The sequence below is a fragment of the Aptenodytes patagonicus genome, chromosome 1 (assembly GCF_965638725.1).
Source record: "Aptenodytes patagonicus chromosome 1, bAptPat1.pri.cur, whole genome shotgun sequence".
Classification (NCBI taxonomy): domain Eukaryota; kingdom Metazoa; phylum Chordata; class Aves; order Sphenisciformes; family Spheniscidae; genus Aptenodytes; species Aptenodytes patagonicus.
This window is the reverse complement of record NC_134949.1, coordinates 128,315,388-128,334,451: the sequence shown is the minus strand read 5'-3', so window position 1 is coordinate 128,334,451 and position 19,064 is coordinate 128,315,388. Positions and strand designations below refer to the sequence as shown.

At 40.4% G+C, this 19,064-nt stretch overlaps 1 long non-coding RNA gene across 1 annotated transcript in view; it reads right to left on the bottom strand.

The window, feature by feature from the left end:
• Positions 1–350: 350 nt before the first annotated feature.
• Positions 351–19,064, bottom strand: part of LOC143155910 (uncharacterized) — an 82,450-nt gene continuing 63,736 nt past the window's right edge. The window contains exon 5 of the long non-coding RNA XR_012994501.1: positions 351–1,966. This is a non-coding gene — a long non-coding RNA (uncharacterized LOC143155910). The remainder of the gene's footprint in view (positions 1,967–19,064) is intronic.

The following is a 19,064-nucleotide window of genomic DNA, read 5'->3' as shown; positions in this document are numbered from 1 at the left end:
GCCCTAGATGCCAACAGACTGGCATTGAGGAAAACAATATATAAAGCAAAGGACAAACACTTGTTCAACCTTAACAAGCAGTTTTCAAAGCTATATAGACAATCCACAGTTGTTATTTCAATGGGGAGTGATTATTTGTGCCAACGATCACCTGTAGGCAATTGTCTGTACATTTTTACTTAACATAGAAATGCATAAGCGAATGCGTATTTCTTGAGCACAGTCAGGCTGATGCAAGTATTGAGGGGCTGTCTATGCTAGACATTGTAATGAACAGCTTTATATTCCCTAGGTCCTAGAAGACTTGGTGCAAACCTAGTTTGATACAGTAAACAGGAAAAGACACACAGTTCTTCACACTAGAAGTTTTATTTCTTTTAACAAAAGCACAGTTTAACAGCAGCAGTCACTCAGGAACCCTTCTGCCTCCTGAAGTATTGCCCTTCAAGAGGAAGGGTTCTGGATGCCTGCTGATCTAAAACCACCCATGTATAGTCCAACAGACAGAAAAGCTTAGCCAAGTCATACGTTCCTTCACTCTTTGAGTGGCCATCACAACTCTCCTAATTTCCATGATGAAAGTGCAAATCGCATGGAGCTTGCCAATGAAGGGTTAACAGTACAGACATGCTGTACAAGCTTCCCCATTTACTACTGTGACTGTAGTCCAGGTCTGAAAGGACAACAGTCCTCTGCTATTCCAGGCCTTCTTCTCAAACTGAAACTGCCTGTTTTGTCACTGCGTGGCTGGATACAGTGCACAAGTGAAGCACACTAGTTTTGGTGCCGCTCAAGAAGCAAGAGATCCAGCTGGTATCAGCACTCAAGACATTATCTTATTCCTCCCCAATTATTTCTAGGCACTTTCTGTGTGTAAGCCATGCTATGTGCAGCACATGTTTTAAAAAAAAAGTCAGACCTATAAATAGCTCCCCACTACTCCCTTCTCCAAAAAGAATTGCCTTAACTGTACAGCACACACATATAGCTCTCCATCTGAAGTCAAAAAAAAAAAAAAAGGAGTGAAGCACCATTACCAAGGCAAACTAATGGTTACACAGGCAGCAGGCATTAGCTTCTGCCTGACAGCTACTCATGCTCAGGTGTCTGAACACTTCAATCCCTTGAACTTTTTTCTTAACTAGTTTCAGATCTACCCTGGCTCCGAGCTCTGGTTGACACCAGCTGGATCCCTTGTGTGAGAACAGAGGGGGAGGCAGCAATTAGACCTCAATTGCTTTGTCTTCCTCAGAGATATAAGGGAGGTAACTTGACCAAAAAAGAAAAAGTGTCGATAACTGTCCACTTTGTATTTCCAGGCAGCTGGAAACCCAGCAGACAATGTAGCTGTTGCTTAACAAACACAGAAATCTACATTGTATGCCAGGTTCATGCCCCAAACCTGGACAGTCTTCCCATACCACCGATAAAAGCCAGCTGTACACATCACAGTTCACAGTACATTTCCTCCTCTAATGCGTAGTAGTCATGCGATCAGCCAAGGTGCCTGTTTCAATACCTATCCTTTGCAGAAGAGGTTAAAGATTCTTCATTGAAGAAGAGTGAAGTCCAACTATCTTCTTAGCTCAATTTGCAAATATTCTCATCGGTTTTGACTACTACAAGCCCCAAGACTAGGCTACAGAAAAGACTGTTGCTTTCCAATACACAACATGCAGGTATTTAATCTGATTCCCACTGCGGAGTAGATCCAACAGGTATCCAATCCTTTATTTGGGGCCACATCTCAGATGTTAACTTGTTAGCACTGTGAACTTGCTCTGCACCCAGGAGAGAGATAAAAATCCAACAAAAAGTCTAGACAGAAGATACGAGATGTCATCAGAGACCCAGTAGCCAGATGTAGCTGCTGATTGTAAAGACAGAATCTACACTGACTACTGAGCGATTGATGGGCAACTACAGGTTCTGGGTTGACCGATCCACAGCATTAATCCGACATGACCTGCAGAAACAATCAGAAAAAGAGATATCAGTATATGAAACAGTTCTGTAGATAAATAAACCTTCTTAAAGAAAGAATTTTCTACAGTTGGTATTACACAGATTTCTTGTAGACAGTAAACAGAAAAGTTTGTTGCCAGAACAGTCACCTCAGGTATGCAGTCGTCATAATTTTTATAATGACTTTTATAATTAAAAAGTACTCAGTGTTCCTATATCTTTATTCTGAAATAACCCGTTTCATCCCCATGTATTAGTAAAGACCTGCTCCCAAAAGCAGATAATAAGAAATGCTCATAAATGTGAAGTAGAGTAATAGCAGGACCAAAAGTCACCTTAAGTTTCTCCTTAATCCTCAAACAATATTGTACAAGAGGCCGTGAATTACTCAAAAAACAGGCTGTTCTTACCCGGTCAGAAAGGGCATTCAGTAAATAAAAGTAAACTTAAAGGCACAGAGGTAATCCTGAAATGGGGAAATATATCCCACATTGCAGCGAGAAAAAGTATTAGCATGGAGAAGGAGGGGAGCTGCTTAGAGTTAACTTCTATTACATATCAGTGCAGCATTTCGAGTCTTCGCATAAAAACTCCCATTCACAGCGATTTGAAATCCTTTCATCTCTGGTGTCAAATGAAGGAATCCCAGCTCCTCTCTACCAGCTCAGGAACTGCTATAGCTTAGTGCAGCACATCTGAGAAAAATCCCAGCGGATACGTGCCTAGCTTGGCCTTCTGATGGTGACTGAAATATACTCCTTGAAGTCTTTGAGTAAGCGTTAAGATTTTACATTGCAAGAAATAAGTCAGTATCATCAGTAAAGACAAACAAAGAATGGCCATCAAGTTAGAACTGCTCATTTAGTATTTCTAGTATTTAAATAAAACATTTATTTAGGAACTGGCAAGACTTTCAACTTTAGTGACAGAGTATTTTAACACTCTCACTAGCCTGACAAGTGGTTTTTTTTAAAACACAGAACTATAACTGACTGTAAGAACATTTTTACGTATTTTTAATCATTTAATTTTTTAGAGCAGTTTCACCACTAATGTTTGACTAGATTATAGCAATAATATCAGTGATTAAAGACTGGTCTGTTGGAAAGGAAATAACTGGAACGGCTTGCTGTCAAACATTTCTGGAAAAGAGTGGTTGCTGTTACGCCCCCATTGTAAGAGAAGCACAAGAGGTGCATACATGCCCTGCTGAACATCTCCACTATACAGTTTCACAAACAGCATTTGTTAAGCATGAATCAACATTATTTAATCCCTATACAGTACCTATGCTAACCTCTGGAGCTTGCACAATGACAGAAGTTTGCCAGGAATAAGTACGTAATGCTGAAGCATGAGAGCAGCAGCACTGAAGCTGGGAAACAAATACTGGCATTTCTCTGCTGGAGAACTCACCTCAGCAATTTGCACAATTCATTTACTGCAAGCTGTCTGCTTCTCCCTCCTTTTGTAGGCAACACTTTTACACTTCCCTGGCTTCAATCCTCCTCAAGACAAGCCAGCATAACCCTCTACTGTATTGCCACCATGCTCCAGCCTAGGGCTAGCCATCCCCAACCTCAGAGCAAGCAACACTCCCAGCTTCCCTCTCAGCGAGGGCCTAGCAGCATGCAGGAGGCAAGGGTCATCCTACCCAACCCCATCTGGGGACAGAGCTTTTCCACCACAGGCACTTCTGGCTTGTGGCCACTCGGGGAAGTCAGAGGGAACATCTCCCCTCTGATCCTCAATCAAGCAGGCTCTGGAATAAGCCGGAGAAAGCACAGTCACTGTGTCTTGAAGGAAAGGCCAGGAGGCTCAGACAGCAGATTTGCAAGACTCTTGGTGTTACAAATGTTATTTTTACATTAGAAATTTTTATTTTAATGAAAACACGTTTGATTTATTGCATTAGCAACAATTCGGTCATTTGTGAGTTTTAGCCAGGCCCCTTGCAACTGTAAGAGGAGCAAGTGAAGTGAGGGGAGGAGCACAGCCTTGAACCCAGACACCACCCTCCCTCTAGGGCAGGCTATGCTGAGGGGCAGCTGCCAAGCGGCATTTCTTAACTGCCCCCAGATGGCTGAAGCAGCAGGGTGTGCATCTGCACCCACTACAGGAAAAGGTCAACCCCCCCAGAAGGCAAAGGGTCGTCACTTCAAGTTCAGAGCTCTTGCAGGAAAGGAAAGGGAGGTGGTTTATGAACTCCTCAGAGATGCGGGAGCTCTTCGCATGTGTGCAACATGAAGTCTCATGCAGTACCATAATCCTCAGATCCAGTTGAGCAGTGCCTGGGTTTGATATTCGTGCAGACAGGAGTCTTTCTGCTTCATGAAAGCAAGAAATACCAAGTTACTGAGGAAAAACCCACCATCTGTCATCTATAAAACTGACAGGTGAAGCTTTTGACACTGGTGAACTGTACTAACATGAAGGTTTATTGCCAAAAATACAAGAGGCAACCAAGCCCATCACCAGATCAAGTAAGAATTAGAAAAAAAAAACTCCTGGATGTGTGTTATGCATCAAATACAAAGGCAGGTGACTAGAACACTTGTGAATCACCTAACAGACTCCTACCTTTACTTGCTGAGTCAAGAAACATTTAATATGATGAAATGATCTTTAAGTAGATCAATCAAGGCAAGAAAGGTAACTGATACATACACCATCGTACTTTTTCCAGTTTGAATAAAGCCAATAACTCAATTTTTTAATCAAAGACCTAGCTGTTGAATTGACAGGAAAGAGAACAAATAGGTCCTCATCAACCAGCTTTGCTGTGGGAGAGTGTCACATCATGGGCCAATATGTTGTAAGGATAGGGATGGCACTGACAAGCATTAAAATCAGTAATGAAAAAGGGGAAAAGCTATTCAGTATAAAGACCAAGGAAGAAGGGAAATACCAATTACTGGGGTTTGAACAATAGTTCTTCCCATGAAGTTATTGAATTTGGTAAAATTTTTTGTTCCGGCCAGCACTGCCACAGGTGTCAATTGAACTGAACACAAAGAAATAGGCACCATTTTATTAGTTTGCTTAGAATCCATATTGTGATATTTGTAAGTGGGGCAGGGAGATGCTTTCAATAAAGAAGTCATTACCTGGATGTTGGCTTCAGTAACTTCCCAAAGAGAAAGCAAGCCAGCATCTCTGCAAGTTCAGCGCTGACAGTTTCACCAAGATTTAATAAAGCCATCACCAGGGACAGCCAAAACGCTTACATTTCAGTGCACTGGCACTGCAATTGAAGAAATATTTCTCCCTGCTTAATGCACAATACAATGGAATTTCAGTATTTATCAAGCATGCCAAGAACTTCTAATTACCTAATATGAACTTGGGCAAAGAGCCATTATGTCTTAAGTTCTGAATTCAGTAAAACAGATCACTGCATTGTTTCAACTGAGTAGGCATACACTTTATAAAGGAAATGCAATGCATAGCTGAACTCCACAATCATGCAATACACACTACTTAATGAAATGGGAACATTAACGAAGGCAGTAACTTTTTTTTTAAAGCCCACAGTAATGATACAGAAGGTGAAATCAACATTAAATACAGGTGTCTAATTAAAACACATTCTTACACACATGAATTCCTCTGCAGTTACATATTATGCAAGAGCCAGGATATCTCTGCAGCAAAGCATGTTTTCAGTGATCCCAGCTCCTGCATACCTCAGACCCTGTGACTCTAGTGGTCAAACCCATTCAGACCAGCTGATGGTCACTTGACTCTCCGCACTATTTATACATTGCTCCATTAAGTGAAGCTTCTGATTGGGCTGAATAGATTTATGAAAATCCTGCCCAAGACATTTTTTTAAATTGCTTTGCCAGAGAGCACTAGTATGAGCAAGCCTAGGGAGGTACAGAGTTGGCACAGGCTTCTAAAACAACTTCCTAAAGGCAAAACCACTTTCACTCTCAGAGGCCAACTAACTAGCTTGTTTTTAAAACTTAATTGCTGATAAACGCAAACACGGTTACCTTTAACCAGGACCTATTTTTGAGTTGACTTCACAGACAGTCTTTGAAGGATTTGATACAAATAGATAAGAAACTGGCTTAGTTGTAAAAACCCATAAAGGATGCTGTAAATAATTTATTCTAGCATGCAAAAAAAAAACCCCTACAGATCAACTCAAAATAAGTTACACAGGCATAAACAAAATAGGTTTGATATGGAGTTAAGCCAACTGTTAACTGAAATTGATGAAATAATGAATAACCGAGCCTACAACTTTGAAGAGTGGCACAAAGCTTCCATGGAAGGGTAGAAGCATGAATTAAGGTTCTTAAGCTAGAGGCTTCTGTACGCTAAGAAGTAATGAACTTCCTTTCCATAACGCCTGCATCAGGACCACACTGTTCTGCAAGCGAGTAGCATTCAGCTGTCAGCTATTGTTAGTAAGTGCTCATACCCCAGTGAGTTGTAACTGTCCACTGAATGGTAATATAATACGAGAAACTGAATTAACTTATTCACCAAATCACAGTTTTATGAGCAGTAAGGTAATTTTATATAAAGACAGCAAACAGTGCCAGTGAAGTTTCTGTTTAGGTCCACAGTGTTACATAAACACTTTGCCAGAGGATTCCAGCTCAGTTCTTTACAAGACATATGGAAGGTAGCTTTCTGCACACTAATGGTATTACAGAAACACCTACAGCTAGATCTGCTTGCATGGACACAAACCCAGTGTTTCTAAGCGTAAGGCAGGGTTACAGTGCAGGAGATTGCCAAAGCAGAAAAGAGGTGGGACGGGGAAGTGAAAAAACACACTCCCACCCAACCTGCATGCCTCTGGGTTCCTCTCATTAACCCAGACCTATGCAGGGCACGAGTCACAGGCTGTCAGCAGCCCCTGTGCCTGTGCAATAGACTTAATGCACACAGGTATTACGGGCATACATCAGGGTATAGTGCATATATAGAAGAGGCCCACCCAGCCATTTAAGAGACAAACAGTTGGTGCTCACAGCATATCAACATTGTTATAGTAGAGATGCTAAGCAAGATTCAACAAGTGTCAAAGAATTATTTTATCAGATCTTTAGCAAGCTTAATTTTTTTCTAAACAGCATGCATGCACCTTGCAACAGCGCACCCCCAGTATGCCAAATATTAACAATTTGACTTGCAATCCAACTGAAACATGAGTAGAAACTAAATGGGTTAAGCACAAGATACTGTATTTTTAGTGCAGGTATTATTTAGCTGAGATTTTAAGACTAAACGCTACTAAATTCTGATGCTGGCTGAAGTTACTCAAAAAAGCCTCTCTCAATACCCCCACAGCATATAATCTTTGATGGTTGGGCTCTGAAAGCCCTACTATGTCCTTACTACGCAATTCAATTGAAGCTACCACGCAGTTCAGGCTTGCATAGTACCCAGTCTGTGTGGAAAATAGGGGCCCTCATCTTTAGTAACACTGCCATTTATTCATGCTGGATACCTATGCACAGAGAATATCAGGGAAAGAAAATACCAGTGTGAAATGGCAACCTAGTGAATAAGTGAGCATGCCAGGGATGAGACAAGTTTGATCCAGAAGTCAGATAACAAGCCGAGGGCAACAACTCCTAAAGACTAATTCCCAGTACTGACAGTGTGATCCTTCTGTATAGTCCTCAAGGATCTACTTTAAAGATAATTACTCTTCCTAGCGCAGTTAGTACTTACTTCAGAGGAGAACAGTATTCATGTGTTACTTGAACTTTGCAATATAAGGCACTTGATTATTCAATTATGGAGATGATGCTACAAAGCCACCTGGTCCTGTATCACACCCTAATACGCAATAGGAGGGTGGTGAATATAAATTCATTTCCTGTCCTGTTCCCCCCCCCCCTCCTCCTAATTGCCTTCCTGTGAAATGAACTCAACTGGGGGAGGTAAACACCCCCCACACTCCACTTTCAACCAAGTGCAACATGAAGTTTACTACATTTATGCTGTGAACTCAAACCATTTCTGATCACCTTACTATTCTGTACGGAACTCTGCCCCCTGCAAGCGGACCTGGGTAAGCTGGGGAAAGAAGATACAATGACTACCTAGATACGAGTTTTAGACTAACTAGTTGTAAGCCTGTAAGATGGGAACCAGGACTACAGGTGTGGTTTGGGCATTGTTTTGCCTTATGACTCAGAGGGACTCACTTTCTCCCTCTGAGACATGCAGTAAGATGACAGCCACCTTCCTTCCCCTGGTAAATGCTAGAACCGTCCCAACAAAAAAGGAGAACAAGTCCACCCAAGGTGTCACACCTGTTATACAGTAGCAAGCTTTACTCTGGAAACACAAGGAGCAAGTTACACACGTTAAGAAGGTCTGAGTGTTACATTATCTGCATATAAATTAAGAAAATGCAGAGTCTACAACTTCAACAAAAACATACATCTTAAGTAGTGTTAAGGTGGACATCTAAAAAAAACCATTAGGGAACTTTAAAGACCTCAGAAGCATGGAAATCTGAACATAACTCCCAGATTACAGTACAGATGAAGTTAAGGTCTTCAGAAAATTTGAAATTAAACCAGAATTGATAATTCTAGATAAGTGTTCTCCAAGTTGTTTAGAAGATGAAGCGCCTCACGACAACAAAAAATAAGGATCACAATTCTTTAAGCATTAAGAAATCTTTACAGGAGAAATCTGAAAGCCAGGGACAAATTTTATCTTGCCTGAAGATTATCACATGACAACAGCATGCTACTATGCCACAGAGACCTAAATGCGTATGTTTATCCCACAGCTCACATGACTTTGCTTCCTTTAGACCATAAATGGTGAAGAGAAATATGCCCAGCAGAAGAGCAACAGGTACAATGTACTAAGAAGCTTCCTAAAATAGACATCTATTCTACAGAACCAGGGCTAATATTTACTGATATTAAACCTGCATGAAGTAATACACACCAGCAAGTCACACGCAGGTTACAAACACCAATTCACACAGCTCTAGATAGGCAATATTCTATATTTAACTTAAGAGAAAGCAGAAATAGTGATGTGCAAGGGACACAATGGCATCAATGCTGATAAATGCTTTTAAAGAGACTAAATTTCTTACTCCAAGGCATATCGTGGAAGAAGTCACACAAGATCTAGCTTTACAAGTTAACCAGCAGAGGACTTTTAAAATACAGAGGACCGTGGGTCCATAGGGAAACAAGATTGGGTCTTCCTGAAACAACCATATAAATGAAGTTCTCCTGTCCCCTCCCCATATATAAATACACAAACACATACACACACTTGCACTGGAGTGATGAGATTAGGTAAACATGGACAAACAAGTGCATTGGCAGGGGAGAGAGATGGCTGTCAGTACTACTTTACCTTCTTTAAGCATTTAAGCAGAAAGACCTGCTTGGATCTGGGACTGTACTACAGGGCCCATCAGCCGAGTTGTTTAATAAGGCTATTGACATTTGAGCAACACATGCAAGTCAAAGCCAGACCGCCCTCTCATGCCTGATATCATACAGATAATTAAGAGGTAGGCAAAACAAGTGGCTGCATCCATCAATACAAAAGCACTCCGTACGTACTGACCGCTAATTGGTAAGTTTTTAGAAAGTGTCACAATAACTAAGGTGAAAAGGCACAAAAAGCTGGGGTAAGTCTCAAGGATGCAAGAGATGCTGACAATACTACTACTGCTGCTGATAACTTAAAGGCTACTTGTAACATACAAAAATGACTTTGGCATAGTTTAGCAACCTAATACTAGAAGAGGGAGATAAATGGGATACTGAAGAAAAACCATAAAGCCACAAACTTAATAGGTCAAAAAGTATGTGACCACATTGTAGTATGAGGATTTAACTTCTACTTTACCCCTTTCTCAAAAAGAGAAATACGGAACCTGGAGGAGAAGAGTGAACCTGTGGAAATATTTTGTGCAAGCGACATAACTACCATGAAACAGAATAGAGGAGGCACCAGCTGGAGAAGCATCTTCACCCACAGTAGATACAATCTCCAGGCTGCTCTACCCACTCAGAATTTTGCCAAGATTATCTTCCAGTTTTTTCATAACATGAACTGTTTTTAGACCACCTCCAAGAAAAATACAAAAATTAGCCAAGGACTATTGTTGTGTAAAATGTAACTGGAAAGAACAAAAAGAGTAGCTCACTTGAGTATCCAATTCATTGGGATGAGATACCTCAAGAATCTGAGGAATATTCAGAGACTCAAAAATATATCCATGACAGGCAAACGGGAAGCAATATTGTCCTTTGCTAAGGTGATCTTCAAATGAAGAAAAATTTAGTCAGGGCAGGCAGAGACTATGGCAACAGGAATTCACAATACTGGAAAAAGACTAAGGACTAGCATGCCAGTGGGTTTGAAAAAGAACTCTTGAAGGGAAATCCTGAATAATACAAAATATCAGTAATATTTAATCTTGTACTGATTGCTAATAGGTTCAGGTTATGACAGAACAGTAGACTACACCAATCACAAGGTGGCCTCAGTTTTGAACTGTATATTAAGCAGTATCTGCTACAAAAACTTCGAGATTAACACTCCGCTACTACAGCGCATAGTGGTGGACAGTGATTAAACTCATTCGACAATTTGAGAAGCTCTTCAAGAAGAGTTATGAACACTGCATTACAACAGCAGATCTTAACTGAAGCTTCTCATGAGGACTCCCAACCTGGTCCAAATAAGCACTACTTCAAGGGTGCGTGAAGCGCCCATGATATACACAGAAAGGATTTCAGCCTCCAAGTGGAGAACTCTTCTGAGAAGCCATTATTCCTGGTTCCTAACACATACTTAAAAAAACCAACTCAAAACAGACTGTGAGTACAGGCTATGTTATAGAAACATAGGCTATACCTGACCTATTTCATCCAGTTTGATTTACTGCAATTCCCACTAATGAGTGAGTCATCGTTAAATTCAGCTGCTTAACAGGACATCTTCTCTTAAATGCAAGTATTATCTATTCCTACTTCTAAGAATACCATTGCAGAGCATGAGCAAGTCCTAGGTATTCCTCTGGGAAGTTTTATGAGTTCTGTGGGATTGTTTGCTTTTTTATTCCAAGTATTTTTAAGCTATTCAAGTAGCTGCATTATCCACAGTACGTTAGAGTAAACAATAAAGCCTTTTTGAATCAGGCCTACTCCAACTCAATAAAACTTTCTACCCCAAAGGGTTTTTTTTTTCAGTACCAAAGATACAGCATGAAGAAATGGCAGAGTATACTCTAAAGGTAGTTTTAAAGACCAAGCATCCAAGCAGGACAGTGAGGATGACCAACCAAAGTAAAAACCTATTGTACATCTGAACACTATAAACATTTCAAAAGCACAAAACTCAAAACCAACTTAAGAGTAAGTATGACTTAGCAAGCAGAGGATACAGACCAACCATTTCACATGTGCATTTGCATCAGTATTATGAATGAAGATTGCACTTCAGAACAGAGATGGTGTAATGAGTGAGGTGGTCTCCATCTCTACAGCTGCAAGACATACTGACATAAGTATGTCAGTACACATTTTGTTTGTTTAAAAAAATCAGTAGCAATCTCTGTAATAAGCACATAAGTGTCAGAGAGTTCTATATTCATTCACAGTAAAGTAGTTTATCTAAAAAGCAAGGTTACCTGAAGAAGGAAAAAATTACATTCACTGCAAAATAAACTGCACAACAGTCAGGAATGTATCAGAACCATTACTGCAGCTAAATTTAATCTCTGAAGCAAAACCTTTAGAACTAGATTCCTATTACAGGTCAAGATGACATTAAGAACACTTAAATGTGGCCATATTAAATTCAGATCTCACACTGTATAATTTCATTCTTAATATCAGGTGAAGAGAAGAAAAAGGAAAGATGTCTTTGTAGTATAATAGTGGTTTAAAATTCTAACTATTATTAAAGCATAATTTAAAAACACCAGGTAGATTTGTCCCGATAAACCATTTGGTAAAGTCTAGATACACCTGATATTTTATAATGCATAGCAGTAGCACAGGAACCACTATCAAATAGCCAGCCTCATTAATCCTCACTCTTTTCTAAAGGTGAGGGGGGACGCTCAAAACAAAAACATGCACATGAACACTTCTGATAGGCAGCAAGGATGACAGGCACCCTTGACTTTCTGTTCTGCCTGCTAACGGCATGATCAGCTTCAGACTAAGTCTTACTACTTTTTATCTCTGCCCATAAGAGATTCACAACTACTGCTGTGAACATGTGAAGTAAGGCATGAAACAATTCCTGTTTCCTGTGAAAAACCGTAAGGAAGGCTGAACACCTTACTAATAAAGCAGAGTCACTCACTTACAACCTTTAGAGTTATGGATAATACAGCTTTTCCACTCCGTTTTCTACCTATACAGCACAGTTAGCACTGTATATAATGCACAGGTTTCGAGATAAGAGACCTGGGAGTTATACTTTCCAACACACGTTCAAAACATTTTCCCTGTCATCTGTGTAGTAGCATTTTCTTCCAAATGAAGCATGTGTTGCCATTTGGAGACTTGCTTTACCATCCCGCTGTAGTAGCCTTCCAAAGGCTCTCAGGGGAAACATCTCCCTTTTGTTGGCAGAATGCCTCATGCAACATCACTGGGTAACCGATGGGGAAATCCAGTGCACTATACAAATACAAACATCAGCACAAGATAACAAGTAGATGGCAGAGTTGCACGTATCGTTAACTAGAAGTGTATTAACACAGTCATTTTGGAGATAACGCAATTCAGAGCTTAGATCCTGGTATATCCATAGCTTGCATAATGTATACATAATCACAAGTACAAAAAATCCACTGCATAAGTCAGGAAGACTATGGTAAAGTTGTTTAAAAACAAGCCATTGTAGATAGGCAAAGATTCAGAGTGAAAGACAAACATTTTCAGTGAAAGTAATCCTTTTAACATCTCCAAAAAAGGTACCCCCTTTTAATAATTGATGCCTTCAAGAGAACTTACTCAGCCAAAACTATATATTAAATCCTAGGAGGTGCAGTACAAGTAAAGTGTTTTGTACCATATCTTGCCATAATAGCTGGGAAATAACACTACAGGTTCTAGTGGGTTTAATGGCTTTCAGTATTACTTAAGTGTGCTGAACAATCAGATGTGGCCTAAAATTTGTCAGCAGCTGTTTCTAACTACATGTCTAGCTGACATACCACCAGTGGAGTAGTGAATCAGTCATACACATTACACATAATTGGAAATTCTCCTGAAAAATAACGGAGCGCTTAATCTCAAGGGCAAGAAGTGCAAACTGTGAGTGAAGACGTAGACCAGAGCAGTTCTGTTAGTGGCAGGACAGAGGAGTTCAAAGTTCACTTTCACAGTTGATGTGGGTTTCCTTTAAGATGCCTGGAAAATGACTATGTTGACCACATCCACATTCTGAAATACTTTTTTGAGAACTCCTAACGAAGCTTCAGCCAAAGGAACAGGAACTGACTCATTTGTACAGTACCCATCCACTGCACAGTCACTCTCAGATGTGTGCCCGAGATGCACACGGGCAGGGATAAAGCAGTCAAAACTCGCACTGTATTTGAGAGACTTCAGTTAGGGATTTTGTATCGACATGCCAGCGCTCTGCGGGAAGGTGTGCTCACAACACATCTCTATCACTACAGGCTGCCACTCACTCTCAGTGTCAGCTCTACTATTTCTGTTTCTGAACAGGAATTTATGCACAGAAGTGAAGACTGTGAGCTGAGTTCAAGACCATGAGCTCTCTGCAGTGTATTTTACTATTTGCAACTCAAACTGGCCATGAACAAAAAGAGATAAAGATAAATGAGCTAGCATGCTATTACAACCTGTGTGTAGAGTGCAAAAAAACCAAGTGTACCATTTCAAACAAACTTGACTGTACATACTGTGTGTGAATCAACTCATTCCTAGTTATGTTTTACTGCAAGATAAAACAGTTCTGAAAGCAAAACTTGAAGGATCTAACAAATCACTGCAATATTTCCAATTCACTTGGCAATCTTCAGTGCATGGGAAAATAGTACGCAATGAAGGAGGCTCTGTACAGGACATGTACACTACCAAGTATCACCTTGCGGCTGTTAGCTATGTATAGACTTGCAAAAAACAGGCATCCCATTTAAAAGTCAGCTTTCTACAAAATAGGTGTGCCACTAAGCCATTGTTTAAACCCACCGAAACTGCACTGAATCATTTCCCTGAATAGCATCACAATGAAGTGGGTGTGTTGTTTTTAAATCAAGGTGTCTGCTAAGCAAGTTCTTTTAATAATTTTTGATTATCAGCACATCCCAAAAGCATAAAACATATCTCCTAAATTCCATAAAAACTGCACTTACAAACACAAGATGCCAAAGAAGCAACTCTGCACCAAACAAATTAGGGAAGGTAAATGCTGGATTCCAGGAGGAAAACACCTTTGGTCTGACTACAGAACTACGCTGCTCAGGATATCCGTTAGCATCTTCGCTGCTTATATCTAACTGGGCTTCTGAATGCAACCCATAAAATGATTAACCTGACATCCCAGGAATAGTTTTCGCAATGGTTTTGGCTCTCCAGGCTGTCACAAAGCAGCAGCTTTATCTACAGCATAGAAGTGTTTTGGTTTGGTGTCCATCCCCCCCCCCCCCCCCCCCAAGGAATATTTGACTAAGCTTCCCTACCCATATCTAGGCACTTTTTAATTGATGTGTACTTATGTGGTATTGAATTGCATGCTGCTCCTCCACCACAGAATTACATGCTCTTAACCTCAGCCAAGAAGTTAGAAAGTTCCAGTAGACCAATTTATCAGGTGGCAAAAGTATATTGAAAGTACCCAAACCAAACCGGTCATAATCTCTGAAGTTACACATTATCGAGGGGCATTCTGGCTACAATATGCAACTCTTCGGGCAGAAACTCCTGGGGAAACTACAGCACTCAGCTTGTCAATACAGCTTTTTTCCCTCCCTACCAGATCAGATAATCTAGCAGATGTGTTCTGTGCCTTACAGGAGAGCAAGACATGCCATGGTACTTCACAGTTAAGAGGCAATTAGAGGTTTCTTACTCAAATATAAATGCCACCTTCTGTACTGATTTTCTACTATATGAGCCACTTATCTTTTTCAGAGGAATTTTTGCTATATAACAGTGCTACTAAAATACATCATTTCCAAGAAAGAGATATCTAGATAGGACAACAGTCATAAGAGGTTTCTTTTGTGGCGTAAGAAACAACTGGCACATTTCAGGTTTTATTGCATAAAGGTGTCTCCTACAGCAGCCTTGCTGCTATTACTAACGTAACTACTAGAAGACAAGACATCGCCTTTCACATTCAGAAGTGAACCATTCCTCCCCATCACTCTGCCTACCGAAAATGGCTGAACAAATCCAGGAAGGCAGTTGCGACTTTGAGCATCATCCTGACTTCAGTGTACTTTCACTAAGACTACACGTGGATTTCAGACAGAGTCCCAGAGGTTCCTTCTTCCCACAGCCATAAACCAGTTGTGAGAAAGCACTTTGGTCTTCTGAATGTGAAGTGAGATTTTTGCCTTCTCCAGCTGCTGTATTACGGGTGGTCTTAACGAGACCTGTTCGATATTCCTCAACTAACAGTTTCTAAGCAGTTCCAGAGAGGCAGGTGATCGCCCAGCTAAAGCGGTGCTATTAAGAGTCTCGCTCACGTTGCATCTGTTTGACCAAGGGTAGCATTTTTATGTTCTCTATGTGAAGATGGAGAGCTTGGGTATCATCAGTCATTTCAACCTCTCAGACACCCAAGCATCACAAAACAGAGCTAGACTCCTGGAGCTGACAGCAATGGAGGATACGGGACAACCAGCAGCATTACAAGTGAGCAACTCCCTTAAAAGAAAAAGGGGGGAGAAAAAAAAAAGAAAATCACAGACAACTTCCACCAAAAGATTGCCTACACTAGGCAGCAGACCAGCAGCAGAGTGGAAACAAACCAGTCACTTGACTTCCAGTTCCTCACCCCAGCCACAGAGCACATCCTCTTGTCTGCTTGCACTAAGTTACTCCCAAGTGTTAACGATGCTGCGGTGCAGCATGAGGCAGTCAGCACCTACTAACCAAAGGTCAAAAACCTTTTAAGGATGCTCAGAAACCAGAAGAAAAATTCCCTTAAACAAGGATCAGGGCAGTTCCCTGATAAAGCAGTTCAATACTTTCATAGCCCATACTGCAGTTTTTCCCCCTCCGAGAGCATCAGAGTTTCTAACACCTCGCTCTCCTTGCGCCCTACTCAGGCTCTCCCTATCGCAACTGCAAATACTATTATGCAACTTACATGAGCACTACACTTCCTATAGTTTCCGGAAGAAAGAATAAACATTGGATTTCATTCTCATTCCACAGCTGCTTGTGGGGAGGGAGGCCTCCCGTCCACTCCTTCCTCCTCTGAGGAATTTCGGCGGAGGGGCAGAGCTCTCCCAGCCAGGGCTCCAGCTCAGCTGCAGGAGCCCGTGCCGCAGCATGCCTACTTCAGCTGCCGCCCGCCAAACCTCACCAGGCACATCAGGCACTTTGCCCGCATGTCATTTCATACAACAAAATACCTGCCCGTTTAAGGAGCTGGCACCCTGAAGGCTGGTTTTGCTATTGTTAGAGGTAAGTTGGAAACGCCAATTATTGATAAATTTTTTTCATTCACTAGGGACTATGTCAAGTGTAGACTTCATTTTTGAGGCTCATTAGAAACCACAGTGAAAACTGATTACTACTAGCACATATACTCAAAGCACAAACAGTATCCAGCAGAACACTATTACTCTCATTTACTTACTGAGAAATCAGTGCTTTATCAAGTACCCAAAGAAATACCCTCAAGCTTTTGAGGAGACATATTCAACTGATTTAGAAAGAATTATGCACTGATAAGTGATTAGCGGTACTACAAATGTAGCCATTAATGATGAGTATTTATATATTATACCTCTCATGAATTTGTTCAGCAACTTAACTAAGGCCATAGGTTTGAAGAGTTAAGTATTTGTTGATGCTACATGAGGATCTCCCCCATGCAAAGGTTGCCATCTTACTAACTAGTGAATTTGGTTAGAACTTTTCCAGCTTGCAAGATTTGCCTGAACATTTAATCTTCCCATGTGTTAAGTAATTTAAGGAAATAGCTCAAAAAAACAGCTTCTCAATTCTTTTAATTTCTTTAGATGCCTCCTGAAACAAATCAGGATGGTCAAGTATCCCATCTCATCATATTCCTGAATTTTTCACCCTTTTTTTGCCAATTTGCTAGCACACAAACTTCCCCTTTGTGCTTGCAGGTGGATACTGGCAAGTATCTCCTGTTTTTGTATAAAAACAGGAATGTTATATGTTCATATTCACATGATCATCTCCTATTCAAAGCATTCAAATCCCATTCTGTAAAGCACACCTCCAAATGCCGAACCTTCCTTATCACAATATCATACCTTTTAACTAAGCCTGAAATTTAAAGTGAGATTGTGTATAAACATAAAAGTATAAGACTGTTCTTTTAAATATTTTCAATGGTGTTATTCAGGGGTTTGTTTATTGTCTGTTCCCCCCCATTACAAATTAAAAAGACAAAGCAAAACAGGCCCCTCAAAACCACAACTACTCCAAGTATTTTCAGTGAAGATACAGACAACATTTGCTAATAGAAACCATTTCATGTTTATTGCCCAACCACCCACTCGTTAGGCAAGGGCAGCAAAAGATTAGTAAAATTACAAATATTTAATTATTCACAAGTCATCCAGACCTGTGACATTTTCCTTAAGGTGTGAACAGCTGGCTGCAAAATTTAGACCAGATGTTGCTCTCAAAATGAGCACTGATTTATAAACACACAGTTTCACCATGACCAAGACAGCTACAAAACTGCACAGAACTATGCACCTATTTATAGTAGATATTTCTGACGGTGAAGAAAAGTGAAACACCTGGTTCAAGATGATTACAAAACAGATAAATCTCATCATATAATAACTACGGAGCATAACTTTTCAATAGCACAAGCCAATGGGCAAGAAGGAACCCAAAAGCCTGCAGAAAACTACACTAATGCACGTGAGTATCTATTGTAAAGATGTAGTTTAGAGTGCCCGTTAGAAGGCCAACATAATTCGTTTCAAGCTGTTGACTTTAACTTCACATTATGTAGAGAATAACTCCAATTTGCAGATTTCACTGGGAGAGTTGCATCACTGTCTGGTACTAAAAGCAAGTATGTATTGCCGTAACAAATAAGCTTTCACACATTCAGAACTAAGGGGTTTTTTTTCCTCCCTCATCTACAAAGATCTTTGTAGATACCAAGAAATTATCAACATGGATGCATGCACTAATAAGAGTTTGGCGTGGCTGGATGTCATACAAAAATACTTTAAGTTATGCACATATGACACTAGGGTAAAAGCATGGCTTTCTGAGCATGATCAGCAAGATAACAGCAAAAACCTGCAACAGAACTACTCTGGCCTAGAAAGCTTACTTTATTTCTTGAGTAAACATTAGAACTGATCAGCCATGATGTGCTCTAACAGAGAAATAAAGCACATTTTAGGAGTAGGTAAGAATCTGAACAGGGGTATACAAAAAGTAGGCGAGTATTTCCATTTCAGAAAAATACCGCCTGCTCAGAGTTTCTAGGCAATAATTCTGTCAGATCATCAGTTTCCCTGGTTCAGTACCCTGTCTGATAATACATAGTATGAGCTGTGCCAATATAGTATACTTTTTTAAAAGAACAGCTACAGCTTCTTCCCTAAACTTAGATGCATGTTATCCAGCTGTTGTACACTGTAGTCAGAGATGAAAATTTTCATCTTTAAAAAGAAATCAGACTCTCTAGAAACAGAATAATTTCTAGGAGATTACAGACAGTGCTCTCCTGTGAGCCATACCCAATCCCACCTTTCCCAAGCTCTATTTAAGCGACAAGATGATCTGATTCTTTGAGACGGTGGGGGGAATATAACAGTGCACAAGCATATCAGCATGAAAAGGAAGTATAAACTGTCCTTCTTGGGCAAATAGTTGCAGTTCAAACTTACCACTAGGAATAGTCAGGCTAGGCAA